The 14,519-nt window shown below is 41.0% G+C and overlaps 1 protein-coding gene across 11 annotated transcripts in view; it reads left to right on the top strand.

Annotated features, from left to right (window-relative positions):
- LOC146344933 (histone deacetylase 9-like) overlaps window positions 1–14,519 on the top strand; it is a 398,626-nt gene that overhangs the window by 15,275 nt on the left and 368,832 nt on the right. For 9 of the 11 annotated variants that reach the window (XR_014792360.1, XR_014792359.1, XM_084858631.1 and 6 more), the window contains exon 2: window positions 6,715–6,814. The exons of the other annotated variants lie outside the window; for them this stretch is intronic. The gene's annotated coding sequence lies outside the window, so the exon portion shown is untranslated. The remainder of the gene's footprint in view (window positions 1–6,714; window positions 6,815–14,519) is intronic. 11 annotated transcript variants of the gene reach the window in all.

Raw genomic sequence — 14,519 nt, 5'->3', positions numbered from 1 at the left:
ACCAATATGCCATATTCAGAGGGAGATAGGGAAGCTAAGTTGCTTTCTCTGTTAGTAATACTAATTTGATTTTTCCTCTGGTGCTGGTGTGCATAAGAGAAACACATAAGAGCAAGTGTTTAGTCAGAGGAGTTGCAACCTTGGATATTAACAGGTAAAATGTAAGAGTAGGAAGACATTGTTAAATGCAGGAAAAGCAAGATATTAAGTGCTTACTGGTTGTTGTCAAAGTAAAATAAAATCTGGAGAGAGTTCTAGAAAGATTTATGAAATAATTCCAGTGTAACGTTTGGCTATAGTACAATAAAGTTTTAGCCTTTATAATTGGCTAGATATTCATCAATTACTTTAGAATAGAGATGCGAAATTGTATTGTTGAAAACTGTTGCGCCTCACCTTTCAATTCCATGTGGTCTCCTGCAGCTTTACTCATTGATTTGGCCCTTCATTACTTTTGGTCTGGCCTCACTCTAGTCAGTATTGGTCATGTCAGCCAGATGTGAAGGCTTGGCCTCAAAAGCATTTATTTATTTAACCTTTCAAGGTACAACTAACTTGACCCAAACATCAACATTAAACTGGAGATTGTCAGATTCACATTGTCAGTTACAAATCTGCATGTGTACAATGGGAAAGGGTCAGGGAATGAATACTGTCAAGTATGAATAACTGTTATGGGGGTTGTAGCTTGGCTTGGCTCTTTGTTGGCAGAGAATATAGAGAGTAGTTGTTTGATTAGTCCTCTCTACTGATGTCCATGTGTCAAAGATGTCCAGGATGTACTTCTGAAGTGCTGATGTATGAAATAAATGCAGGCTAGTCAGTTTCAAGAGAGTCCACAACTTTTTCTCAGTGCAATGACGGCACCTTCCCAGTTATTTTTCTGCTATTGCTGTATTCCAGCCTCCCCCAACTTGTTGCCCTCCAGGTATTTTGGACCTCAACTCCCATCAGCCCCAGCCAGCATGGCCAATGGTCAGGAATCCTGGGAGCTGTAATCCAAAACATATAGAGGATGCCAGGTTGGGGAAGGATGCTGTACTCCATACCTCTTGTTACCATAGGTTGAGTGATAGCCCTGCACTGTGCCTCCAGTGCTTCACATTTCCAGTCATGCAACGATCCATAAATATATTATCAGATCTTCAAGTTGCATTGAGTATTGGACCCGATAAACATGTTAAGGAATGCAAGTTGTGGGACTAAAGCAATCCATTGCCCTGTTATAGCGCTTATTTCTGCATGAACTTCCTTCAGAATGCTGCCACTGACAGGCATCCCCATCACATATGCACGTATGTTAGTCATTCTTCACAACCTCTCTACCATAATGGAGAGCTTGTTCTGTGTATTAGGGATAATTTCCTGAAGGTTAATCAGTTTAATAAAGCTTTTCCTGATTTTAACAGATACTTATCTGTGGGGTTTTCAAGTCCAAATTCCTTCACATAAACTGTCCAGTATTTCAGTTTGCAGATCCTTTTCCTACACCTCAGAGACTCTCCTCACCCTTCTCTGAGGAGTTTGTATAGGATAGAGCCCAAGGCCTTAGCGCTTTAAGATAAGCGTTTCAAAGGGCATTCGTATTTTTTTCTGTTTGTTTTGGTACTTTAGGATGGGTAATAAAATATACATTTGGTGAATTTGTATCCAGTTTATATGTCCCCCCCCCCTCAAATTTTCCCTGGATTAGTTCCCCAGTTATTGGCTTACCATGAGTCCCTACTGCATAATGCAGAGATGTCCACAGGAACCCAGGGTTTGTCTTAATCATTATTTAACATTGACAGCAGGTGTCTTAACTCAGAAAGTTTCTGATGGATGCTAAAATCAGCCTGAGAGAACAGGTGACAGCAACATGGGAAACAAGGAGAAATATCCCTGTTGCTTCCCTTGTGGCAGCCTTTTCCTTGAAGTTTCACAGGCCTTTCTCAAGCAAGCTAATTCTGTTGGAGCAGAGGCAAAAGGCGTATTGAGAGGGTTCCACCCTTAAATGCAGCTTAAAATAATTTTAAATTTTAACAATGTGTGTACATGGAAGAGGGTTTTTTCCCCTGATCCAGAGGTCCACTGAAGAGGTTTTACTATAGCAAGGGTCTCTTCTTTGTCAAAGTGAATAGGGAATCCTGCAAATTCACTGTGTTTCATAAGAACTTTTGCATGTTCAAGACATTGCTGAATTACTTTGACTCTGTGTGTGAGGCTGTGAATGTCTGCAGTTCCATTCAGAAAAGGGTCCTCCACCTTTTGCTTTATTGTAGAACTTTGCTTTATTGTGAATATTTTGTCTTTCTGTGTTGCAATTAAACACAATATTATAGACAAAGCATTTGAGATAACACTAATTAAGCTGGAAGAATGAGGTTTAGTAACCAAGTTGGTTTGAAGTCTAAATCTTTCTGAATATTGTCATGTTTAAATAATGCATCTTTTGCTTCCTGGTAATATTGAGTTGCTAGCCTTTCTTTCAAAGCAATCTAACAAAGTCCATTATCTTTGCACATGTGAAGTCCTTACTTTAGAGATTTGTGCATAATGCACAGTACTTTGACTATGGAGCAAAAAAGAAGAGTGAAGTACTGTAGTTTGATATTTTAATCTAGGCTATTGAAATATTCTTGCTTTTAGCAAGGGTTTTAGATTAAATAAAGAGCCTTGTGTGGCACAGAGTGGTAGGCGGCAGTATTGCAACCGAAACTCTCCCCACGACCTGAGTTCGATCCTAGCAGAAGCTGGATCCCAGGTGACTGGCCCAGGTAGATTCAGCCTTCCATCCTTCCGATGTTGGTAAAATGAGTACCCAGCTTGCTGGGGGAAAGGTAGTCACGACTGGGGAAGGCAATGGCAAACCACCCCGCTATAGTCTGCCATGAAAACGCCAGCGCAAGCGGCATCCCTCTAGGAGTCAGCAATGCCTCGGTGCTTGCACAGGAGGAACCTTTCCTTTCCTTTCCTTTCCTTAGATTAAATAACTCATGGTAAGGAAAAAGTCTCATTTTACTGTATAATCCTAATTTATGTACATAAAATCAGATGGGGGACTCAACAGGATATGTCACCACAGGACTGTCCAGCAAATAGTTTTAGTTTTGATTTTACTATTGTAATAAAAGGAGAGCTAGAAGCAGACTAGCTATTTGAATTTGGATGTGATTTATTTATATTGGAGGAAAATATTTATAATGGAAAGCTAATACTTATGAAAGAAAATTAATAGTAGTACTACTATAGGTTTTTTTATAACACACTTCTCAAGAACGTAATTATAGGGACAACTGAATTCTCTTGGCATTGATTCTTTTTTCCATTGATATTTAGTGAATGGGTTTCAGTGAAAGCACACTGGTATAAACTTATTTATTTAATCAATCAATCCATCAATCCATCCATCAATGGATATCCTGCCTTTTAGAGAAAAGGCCTCACAAGATGGCTTGCAAATAAACACAATATTAAAACTATGCAATTAAAAGGAACTGTAAAATTGAAAACAATTTTAAACTCACAGGAGCTAAAATATTGATTCAATAAGGGTGTAGTCCTATGGGGATAGTCGGCCACCTCCGAACTCAACGGCGGCCAACTATCCAATGTAGGTCAGGTGGAGCATGGAGGAGATCCTCTCCTCTGTGCTCCAGCCACCCTGCATTTGTGGCTAGGTGGCTGATTTCAGCTGTCTAGCCAGGGCATGTCAGGGGCAGGGGGATGCTGGATGGCACATAGGAAGCGTTGTAATGGCTCTTCCATGGTCCTCTCCCTGCCCCCAGAAAAAAACCCTTTTTGGTCACTCTGTGCTGCTCTTACGAATGTGGAGTGGGGGACAAACCGTGCCGCCTCTGAGGGGGCAGGGAGTCAGGTTTCTGGGAAGCCCTGGTTCTGAGCTTGGTTCCCAGAAACCCAAAACTTCTGTGGCCATCGAGATGCTGTCTAGTGGCCATAGGATTGCTCCCTAATGTACCTTTAATTAAAAAAATGAACATTTTTTTTTAAAAAAAATTAAAATGGGCTTGAAAATCAGCATGGGGCTAGGCCATGCATGCATCCCGGGGGAGAGAATTCCACAACTGATGAGCCAGTGCCAGAAAGGCCTTGTCTCTGTTACCTGCAAACCTGATATCTCTTAATGACAGGCAGAGAGAAGGCATATTGGTAGTTAAATGCTGAGGCAGGCTCACATCTGGCAGTGTTGCAGTGCTAACTGGAGGAACATTTAAGTGCCTTACATATAATGATAAAGCTGAAATGGCTAAACAGATCGTGATAAAATACCTAGAACTTGCATTTGGGTGAAACACTAGTTATGAAGCAAGAAGCTAGAAGCATACTTTATGGGCCAGTTCGTATGATCAAACAGCCCACCATGGCTTATTTAAACAATGATGGGCTGCGGTGTGTGCGTGTGGCCATTTTAAATATTCACCGCTTGTCTACAGCTTGTTGGGTCGTGCGAACCCAAGTGGCGGGAGTTGTTTGAAGCTTAAACAACCCTTGCATAATCCATGGACTGTTCTAGGGCTATGTGAGGGTTGTTTAACCTTACACAGTGCCCACTGCCCAGGTTCGCAGGACACAACAAGCTGAGGCCAGGCGGTGAATATTCAAATCCCGCCTAGCAAGTTCTGGCATGCGCTGCAGCCCACTGTGGCTTAAATAATATGTCATGGTGGTTTATTTCGATCATTCAAACTGGGTCTATTTGTTTTTAGATGTTGCATGCATCTATATGAAAGAAAGGGGGAAATGCCTCTTTTGAGATGGTGCTTACAATGTGCAGTTTTTATTGTGACTTGTATTAAAAGAGCAGGTGTGTGTAGTGAATACACATGTCTGCTCTTTCTATCAAAGAATATTTCCCCAGAACAGGAATAGCAGGCAGAGGCTGGAACGTGCCTTCACCATTCCTTTCATCAAAGAAATTCGTTCTAACACAAAGTCTTTTTAGGACCAAGATTAACTTCACCTTTGGAGCTTTTGGCTGTTGGGGGCTAGTTAACATTTACCCATATTACATTGGTTTATCAAATACTGTCTTCTTTCTTCCATAGTCTTCTGACAGTGGCAAAGGACCTTGTCTCTTCTTCGTTCTGTAAAGTGGTCAGTGCATTGCTGGTGTTAAACTTGCAAAATAATATCTAACAAAGTGGGATTTAGTCCACAAAAGCTTATGCCGCAGTACATTTGTTAATCTGTGCCACATGGTTCTTGGTGTTTTGCTGCAACAGAGTAACATGGCTACCTCTCTGGTTTTTAAATGGTAATAACAGCCCAAATTCACTTCAAAGGATTTCCTCAAACAGATTTATCCAGATTCATCAAAGCTGCATGCTGCTGAAATGTGCTTGGAGCTAGGTGCTCTTTACCCTTATAGATCAAACTCTTTTAGATGGTTCCTTAACATTCTTTGTAAAGAAAGCTGTATACTGTACTGTTTTGTGTTTCCCTTCCCTGAGGAGAGGGAGCTTAAGGACAGTCATTTACAGTTTCAGTTTCTTTTGGAAGGGAGAGCACTGAAGTCGTATGGCATCTTTGTAATTATCTCATTTATTGCAGACTGAGCAGGTGTTTTGCGGGCAAAAAAACAAGCACCCATAGAAAGACAGTGCCAGATTTCACAGTGACAATAGGCCTCTTCAGGTGTGCATTTAGGAACATGTGATTGGGCTGTGAGAATGCAGGCTTCCCATCCCCGTGGTGTAAAGCCTATATGCAGTGAAGCTGATCTGCTTTAGACCCAATCTGATTGCACATTGGCTTGGAAGTGTTGCTGGCATGTGGGTGTAAACAAGGGGTGGAGTTAGCCTCATGTGTTCCTAAATGAATGCCTGAAGAGGGATAATACTAGACAGCAACAACCCTGAACACCCCCACCCCCATCTTATCTGTCTTCCAACTACCAACCCAAATGGTTCCTTTCACCTCATGTTGCTGACACTGAGACTGGATAAAGCAGACCAGTTTTAACAGCCGCCTTTCTCCCTGGCAGGTTGGTGTAAACTCATGGTCCAGATGGTCATAGTGATTTGTTACACCACTTACGTGTTAATTAGCCTCTGTTAATAGTGACTAATCCATGTCAAAACTAAAGGGAGGTCTTGAATAGCAAGGCGGCATGGCTCTTAAGAATGCCTATGGAAAAAAATATTAACTTCTGCCCTGCATTGCTTTTTCCACCCTTTCCTCCCTTATAAATTGGTTTCATCAGTACTGGAAGCCAGTATCATTTGAGTCTAGATTTCGATCCTGATGCACAGACCCAGTTGAAGTAGGGACAAATGTTAATTCCCCAGTCAATCAGTTGCTGCAATTAAAATACAGAGACTGAGGCCCAGTGAATGATCTGGGAGCACCTGATGTTGCCGCACTGCTGAAACTAACAAGATATGAATGTGATCAGTCCTCTGGATAGGAAACTGCTGGGAGCTATGGTGGGATATAAATACAATAAATAAATATATCAGACTATAGAGGATTCCAATATTTGTGGTTGTGGAATGATATCGTGAAGGGATTGTTTTTTGAGTAGTCTCTCTCTCTGACATCTAATTACCTTCAAAAGAGTTAAAAAACAAAACAAAAACACCACACCTAGTCTGCCCATATGCTATTTCAGTCAGCAGTAATGTGCAGATGGCATTTGATATTCCATTTTCTTGAATTAATTTTTTTGGATTTTATATATAATAGTCACAGTTCAACCTCTTTCTAATTTTCCAGCCCAGTGCCTATGACCATCAACCTGTATGGTGATAAGAGACATCAAAACTTTCAGGTGAAAAATTCCATCTGACATACATCACGGGCTCACTCATATGAGGTATTGTCTACCTGATCTTCAGTGTGGTAGTTACATACATTGCAGCTGGGGAAATCACTTTTTCTCATGTATATGTGCTGCAGTAGCAACTAGAGATACTGGTGAAACTTATACTTCCAGGATTTGGATACAAGTTTGGATCGGCTTATAATGCTTACCTCAAACAAGAAGAGAGTATTAGGAGACCTGAATTCTTACCTGACTTCCAAGCCAGAGATTAATTCCCATTCAAGCCTCTTCTCATTCAACCAGCCCCCAACTTCTCTCCCTTCTCTCTTATCTTTGAACTTCTTCCCCCAATCCGTTTAAAACCTCACTTACCTGGCTAGTGTGGATGGTGGTGGGAAACTGTCACAAATAGAAGGAAAGATGGAGATCTCTCCTTCCATTTCCCCCCTATCTCTAGTGCCTGGATGTAAGGACCAAACAGCCCTTGGGAAATGTAGTTTTCCCTAAGGCTGTTGCAAGGTCAGTAGCCCTAGGCTAGAGTGGTGAAAAAGGAGGGAGATACCTCCTTCCTTCCCATATGGCATGCTGCTATCAGAATGTAGTTGTTGCCTGTGTCAACCAGATAAATATCCATAAAGAAAAAGAAGAGAGTTCTGGGTATAGGGCTGGATGGGATGAAAGGGTACATGGATGGGAGTTTGGGAGCTTATAAAGGGATAGGCCAGACTGAATGTGGCTTGTCTTGGAAAGGAGCCAAGCCATTTTTAATTTTTTGAGAAATGGCTCAGCCTTTTTCCAAGCTAGTGTGATGCAAGGCCAACCTGGATTTAGCAGTAACTGTAGCAGTGGCCATGACCAGAGGATAACAGTTTTGGAAGATCTGAGTCCTATCATTTTTGTTCAGACTTTCTGGGGGCCTAAGTGAAAAGTGAAGAGAGCCAAAGCAAAAACTGGGCAGGACCACACCAAAATGTGGGTGGGGCCGTCTAATCTTTCTCTCTCTCATATGCACATCCACACATTCCCCATTCATACACAGCAACCCATAAAAGCTCACACATCTATCCATACAGAGACACACATTCATACATATCCACATTATACCACATATAACACACACACAATCCACTCTCACACAAACGTATGGACACATACAACACATATCCACACACACAGACCCATTCATTTCCATGCACATGCGTGTGCATGCGCGCACGCACACACATGCATATCACACCCCTACCTCCTTGGTGCAGCAATTTGTGGCTGACTAGATGTCTGTGGGAAGCCCACAAGCAGGACATGATCTCCAGAAACTGGTACTGAGAACTATACTGCTTCTGATACTGGAGGTAATACATAACTATCATGACTAGAAACCATTGCTAGCACTATCCTTTATGAGTTTGACTAATCCCCTTTTAAAACCATTCACGTTGGTGGTTATCACTACTTCTTGTGGTACAGATTTCAAAACCCATGTTTTAAACAAATGAAGCCTTATATCTGGGTTGAGTAGGAGCATCCTGGCACCCCAATCTCAAGGATTTGCACAGGTGCATTTGCCGGTGAAACTTGTGTAATATCAATGCATTCTCGGATATTGTTGTTTTGTATGATGAGTATCACAGGTGAAATTTCACCTCACAGTAGTGATGCAATTTATTAGGCATGTGTTAGGATTGGGCTGTTTCATAGATTTGGAAAGGATCTTAGAGGTCATCTAGTCCAACCACATGCTCATTCTGGAATCTGAAATGCAGGATGCAGCTACAGCATCCCTTACAGATGGCCATCTAGCTTCTGCTTAAATTCTTCCAGTGAAGTAGAGTCTGAGGCAGACTGTTCTTCAGTCAAACAGCTTGAAGTGTTAGGAAATTTCTCCTACTGTTTAGTTGAAATCTGCTTCCCTCCAATTTCCACCCATTAGTTCTAAGTCCTAAACTCTGGAGTAACTTTATTTTTGGATCAGGAAATACAGTGCAGTGTAAACCTGTGAATGTGCTAGCTAATTAAAAATAAGGCTAAAAATAGAGGATAAAGTTCTAATTTGTATCACCACATAAACTGAATATCTCTAAATCATATTACTTCTTCCACAAACATACAATGGGTGTTTATGATACCAACATCTCATTTTTAATTGGTCTTGCTTTGTTTTCAACCAATAACTAAAGATCTTGTTAAATGTACATAGATTTAAGAAGCTAATCTTAAAAATATCTGTTAATTGAATCACAGCTATTGGCCTGTTTCAGAGGTAACAGTCAAGTATGGTTTATTGTTATATGAAGAACCTTGGTTTGATATCCTGGTTTGTTTGTTTTTTTAACAAACTGGTTTGAACAAACAATGATTTGCTGGGTTTGGCTATAGCATAAAGTGATGGAGGGAGTGGTGGTTGCTAACCAGGCAAAAAAATCTTCTTCTCTTGCTCACATGGCGATTCATTCAAGTTATTCTGCTATTTATCTGAACCAAGCCATAGTGGGATTCTGTGCTAACTTAACTTGCAAGACAGCATAATTTATTGGTAGATGAAGTTGGATCAAGGCTCTTCTGGCCTCCATGGATCAAATGGTGTCATAAGGCTGTAGAATACCATCAAATGGACACAGATGGGTTCCTGGTAGAGGTGTTAGGCCACTGGTTCAGGGATTATTCTGTTACCAAAATACATCTGCCTAATGCCATCAGCCCATTAATCTAAAATATAACCTATGTTTACCAGCTGGAATACAGAAATGCAAAAGGTTTTCTTTACAGTTCCATGCATGTAAAAACCCAATATAGAATGTTAACTTTGCCAGGGAAAAACTACCATTCAACAGGCTTCATTTAGTACCTGCCAAAACCCTGCCATTTTCAAAACTGGAATTGGCTCTAAATCTTATAGCTGGAAAAGTGACTAAGGGTATATGCTATTTTAACAGGCTACAGTGTCAAATGAAAACATTAAGACACAGTGTCGACTCTGAAACTTTTCTTGGAACAGTGAGAATGTACACAGAGGCACAGGACCATTTTGTCCAAGTCTCCACTGCTGTCAATCACATAGTGTTCACTGTGGGCAAAATTGTTGTTTCCAATAATGTCTCTTGTTGAAATAGGAATTGTAGAAACTTTATAGTCACAATGCATTTTTTTGTATTATGTTGTCAGGTACATAGGCAACTGCATTTGAATGATTGAGATAATTTTAGCGATTAACATTCAAGCTACAGTTTTGCATTTCAATTTTATGATTATTTTCATGTAATTAAGATCTTGATTTAGGCTAGAGATAGGCAAGCGGCAACCCAAGGGCTCATTCTAGCTTTCAGGAGCTTTCTTTCTGTTTCCTAGCACATTCACAGATGCAATAAACCCCCCTTTATTATGCACATTGCCCACTTTCTTCAAGGTGAGTCCTCACAAGCAAAGGGCTCTTTAACTCTCTAATCACCAGCATGAACAGCAACAGGAGTTTAAGCAAAGCCCTCTCCTTATTATGCAACGCAGGGTGCAATCCTATGCATGTTTAGACAGAAATAAGTCCTACAACTCCCAGTGCTCTCCAGCCAGCCATGCTGGCTAGGGGATATTGGGAGTTGTAGGACTTATTTCTGTCTAAACATGCATAGGATTGCATTCTCAGCCATTGATTTCAAAGCTTGAGTAAAGGGCTCTTTGTTACTCCCCCCCCCCCCAAGTAAGGGGTTTCTGTCAAAGCATCTGTTGTTATTCACTCTGGAGCGAATAGGGCTGGAAATTAAAAACTTGGGACTCAAATGTAATCCTATGTATCCAGAACTTATAACAAATGTTATTGGCCTGAAGAGAGTAGGTACTGGGTGAGATTGGAAAGACCACTACTAGAGTTGAAACAAGAGATCGTGTACCCAGATATAATCTTTTTAGTGATCCCTCCAAAGGTGAGCACTGCTTGGAGGACAAAGAACCACTTAGGGGTCTAGTAGCATATACAAACCCCCAAGATTTTAGTGGGAGCTTGAGAGACTTAATATAAACAGGATGCTCAATTCTCTAAGATAAACAGGTTCCTTGCGGAAAGGCCATAGCTCAGTGCTAGAGCACATGCTTTGCATACAAAAGGTTCCAGGCTCAATCCTCAGCATGTACATGTAGTACTGAGAAAGACCCATGTCCAGAAAGCTGAAGAGATGCTGCCAGTCAGTGTGACAGATGAAGCAGTAGAAGAAACATTTTTTTCGAAAGATCACGGGAATACTACTTCTGCTACTACTAAATCAGCATCAGCATCTGGTCCTGCCATAGGTATGCCAAAACAAAACACAAATTCTTTGGTGGCTAAACATCATCGAGGGTGCCATCCAACCTTCTAGGACAGGGAATTCCATAGCCTGGGATCATACCCAAAGTGCAAACCTGATTCTTCAGGGGGACTACAAACCTTCCCAAACACTATAGACTGTACCTCTTTTCCCAAACCAGTAGTCTGACCAAACAAGAAGACTTCTGTCTTTGCTGGATTAAGTTTAAACGTGTTAGCCAATATCCAGTCCATCATTGATCTCAGACACTGGTTCAGAATCTCCATGGCTTTCCTGGGGTGTGATAGAGGGGAGAAACAGCGTTCGATATCATCAGTGTATTGATCGATGCGGCACTGCAAATCTCTGTGGCTTGCCAAGTGCTGCTACCAGCCCCTGTTTTTGCCTGCCCAGGCAGGCTACTTTGGTGAAGCCCTAGTGGACTGCCAAGTATGACTGGTGAGCTCTGTTAAGCTTGCTGGGTTATGAATTGTATAGGCCTAGTTTTTTGCTTCCTGAGTTGCAAATGGCCAAATATGTAACCACCGACTGTATTAATGGTATTATATTTAGCCATTTGAAACTTTGCTAACTGGCTGTATTAACAGTATCAAAGTTGCAAATTTACAAATATGATGCTATTGATACAGCCTGTGACATTACAGTTGTCAAAAGTGGTGTGGTGAAATGGGGCTTCCAAGGATAATATTTTTCTTTTACTGGCGAAGGAAAAATAAACACTCTTAGAACATTTGGCACGTTCTTTAATGATAAGACGGAATTCAAGAGGGATTTTCTGGATGGGTGTAGCACTAAATCTGAACACAGTCCAATATTTCATCCTAGAAAATGTAGCTGTAAAGATTCTGGAGTGCATTTGTAACTGAAAATATAAAAGCTAGCCCTGGTACTTGCACCACGTACAATAATACATTAAGTCAAATCTAATCAACATGCACAGTGTCAGCAGCATCAGTTCTGTTGATTTGTACTCTTCTGTTCATCTGCAAATAACAGGCTGAATGGGCAAAACCAGGACACGGCAAGATAAATGCTCAGCAAACATATGGGAAAGGCAGTATGCTGCTAACGCAGCAAGAAGGAATCAAAGTACAGTGCAGCACAAGCAAAAATGGCTTATAACATAGAGGGAAAGAGAAACAAAATGAAATAAATGTAAGCGTTTCAGGAGAATGGTCAAACTAAGGCTGGAAACTGAGAATGGTTTTCGAGGGCCAAACAACAATAGACATTAATGCACATATGCATTTGTGTCTTGTTTTTACTTTAATAACAACTGTGGGGACGGGAATCCAGATCTGGATCATGGTGCACAGGGTGTGGATGAGTTTCCTTCTCATCCTTCCTTTCCTTCCATGCTACAGTCCCAATAAAAATTGAACCACTCAAAACTGCAATTTGCCCCAGGAAGGTAGCTGCCATTCATGCAGTCCTGATCTTGATTGCCTCCCTGTTGTTTTTAAAGAAAAAACAAAGCATGTTAAATGCATACACATATTTAATATCATCTTCTGGTTTGACCTTAATGAAGCTGAAAAAGCTTTGAGAGAAGCTTTGCTTCTGAATTCCAAAGTGTGTAGGTTTTGTAGATTTTAAAAACAATCTTTCAAAGCCTGTTTACTAAAGGCAAATTAAAAAAAAATGGGATGAATGTATATACCATGAACAAGGCTGCTAAGTTGTACCCTCTCACTTTCTTCTCTTTCTCCCTTCTCTATTTGCCATGCTGGGGTCTCAGTCACCTTCCCTTCACAGACTATTCCATATCTACCCTGTTGCATTTCTGGAGTTTGCTGGCTAATGACCAGTTGCTTGTCATGGAGTTTCCTTGCTTATTAGATCCAAAGTACCTAGGTGAGGACCTTTCTTCTGAAGAGAATTCCAAATCATTCCAAATTACTGCCTGTTGAGTAAAATCCAACTATATTCAGGAGAACAGTTTTCATTACGGTGTCTTAAGTGTCTGAACAGCTTGCCAGGATATTTTAGAAGGCGCTGAACAGTCTTGAAAATGTTGCTGATTATGTGTTAAAATCAAATGGGTTGTGGGGAAAAGAGAGTGAAGATATAGATATAGATATAAACATTTACTTCATTTAAGCCAGTTTTATTCATTCCACAAGGGTGGTAGGAGACCTACATGGAAATCCATGTCCTCAGGGTACAGGAGGCACCAAAAAAGATGTCATCACCATTAGCGTTATAAGTTTTGAATGTTGGGCATATATCCATAACACTAGTATCAATACAACAGCACATCCTTTTCAAACTAGGTGTATGCAACCTTGGGCCTAATTTCATGCAGCCCTTGGCTTAATTTCAAAATCCCTCTAGAAGTAATCATTTCAGACCTCTGGCAACAGCAGTCTGTCCCTCTTCAAGTTGTCTGCTCTGTGGGGAGGAAGATGGAGAAAGTGAGAGAGAAAGAAGGGAGTAGCAGAAAGAGAGAGAAAAAGGGGGTGTCCAAAAAACATTTTTGGCTGTGGCCCTACCAAAAGCCGTCATTCAGCCCAGACAGATTACCCCCAAGGGAATACTGCCCTCAACAGAAAAAAGGTTCCCACCTTTGCTTTTAGACAAACACAAAAATGTATGGCCAAAGGCTGATTCCAATTAAATAGCTAGAGAGGTAGGGATTCAAACTGAAAACTGATATTTCAGCTTTTTATGCATTAGGCTGGAGACAGTCAGGTTCCGACAACACAATAACTCACACTCAAGGGTTGAGTATGGGTTGAGTATGCGTTGAGTGTGGGTTATCATTGAACCATGGGTTGTTGCTGAAACATGGGTTATTGTGTTGTCTGAACTCGGCCACGATAACAAACCATTGTTTGTTAACCACAAACAATCCACAGTTCACAACCCAACAATAAACCATGGGTTTTCTTAATGGGTTGCTTGTGGTTAACAACCATGGTTTGTTAGCGCGGTTGGGTTTGGACAACAAGATAACCCACATTTCAACAGCAACTCATGGTTCTACAACAAGTCACACTCAACCCATACTCAACTCTTGAGTGTGAGTTATTGTGTTGTCTGAACCCAGTCACAGTATGTTTTAAGATAATTTAAAGTGGTTTGAGGGAGGCACTGCTTCCTCTGGTATATAAACACGTTCCTTCTGTTCCCTTGTCATCTCTTATCTCAAACACATCTTTCAGGTTTTGGTATGCAATATTAAAATCTGCAAAACCTGTTTAGCAGAGGCATAAATGAAATGTGTACATGGCACAAGAAGCCATCCCTCTTTCAAACCACCTTCAGCAATCTGAAAATGGTTGTCTTCAGGAAAATGAGTTCTGTGTCACTCGCGAAACTAGTGTTTCTAGCTCTTTCAGCTTGCTGTTCTGCAGCGCTCCTACCATCTACTTTCATAGTATGTGCCTTAAAAACTCCATGAGATGTAGCTAGAGTTAGCAACCTGCTTTTGCATCCATGTGATGATGAATTCAGATCTC

The sequence above is a fragment of the Heloderma suspectum genome, chromosome 5, assembly GCF_057233095.1.
Source record: "Heloderma suspectum isolate Gila_16-S chromosome 5, 16-S_ref, whole genome shotgun sequence".
NCBI classification, from domain to species: Eukaryota; Metazoa; Chordata; class Lepidosauria; order Squamata; family Helodermatidae; genus Heloderma; species Heloderma suspectum.
The sequence above is the reverse complement of the archived record's forward strand: the minus strand, read 5'-3'. Positions and strand labels throughout refer to the sequence as shown.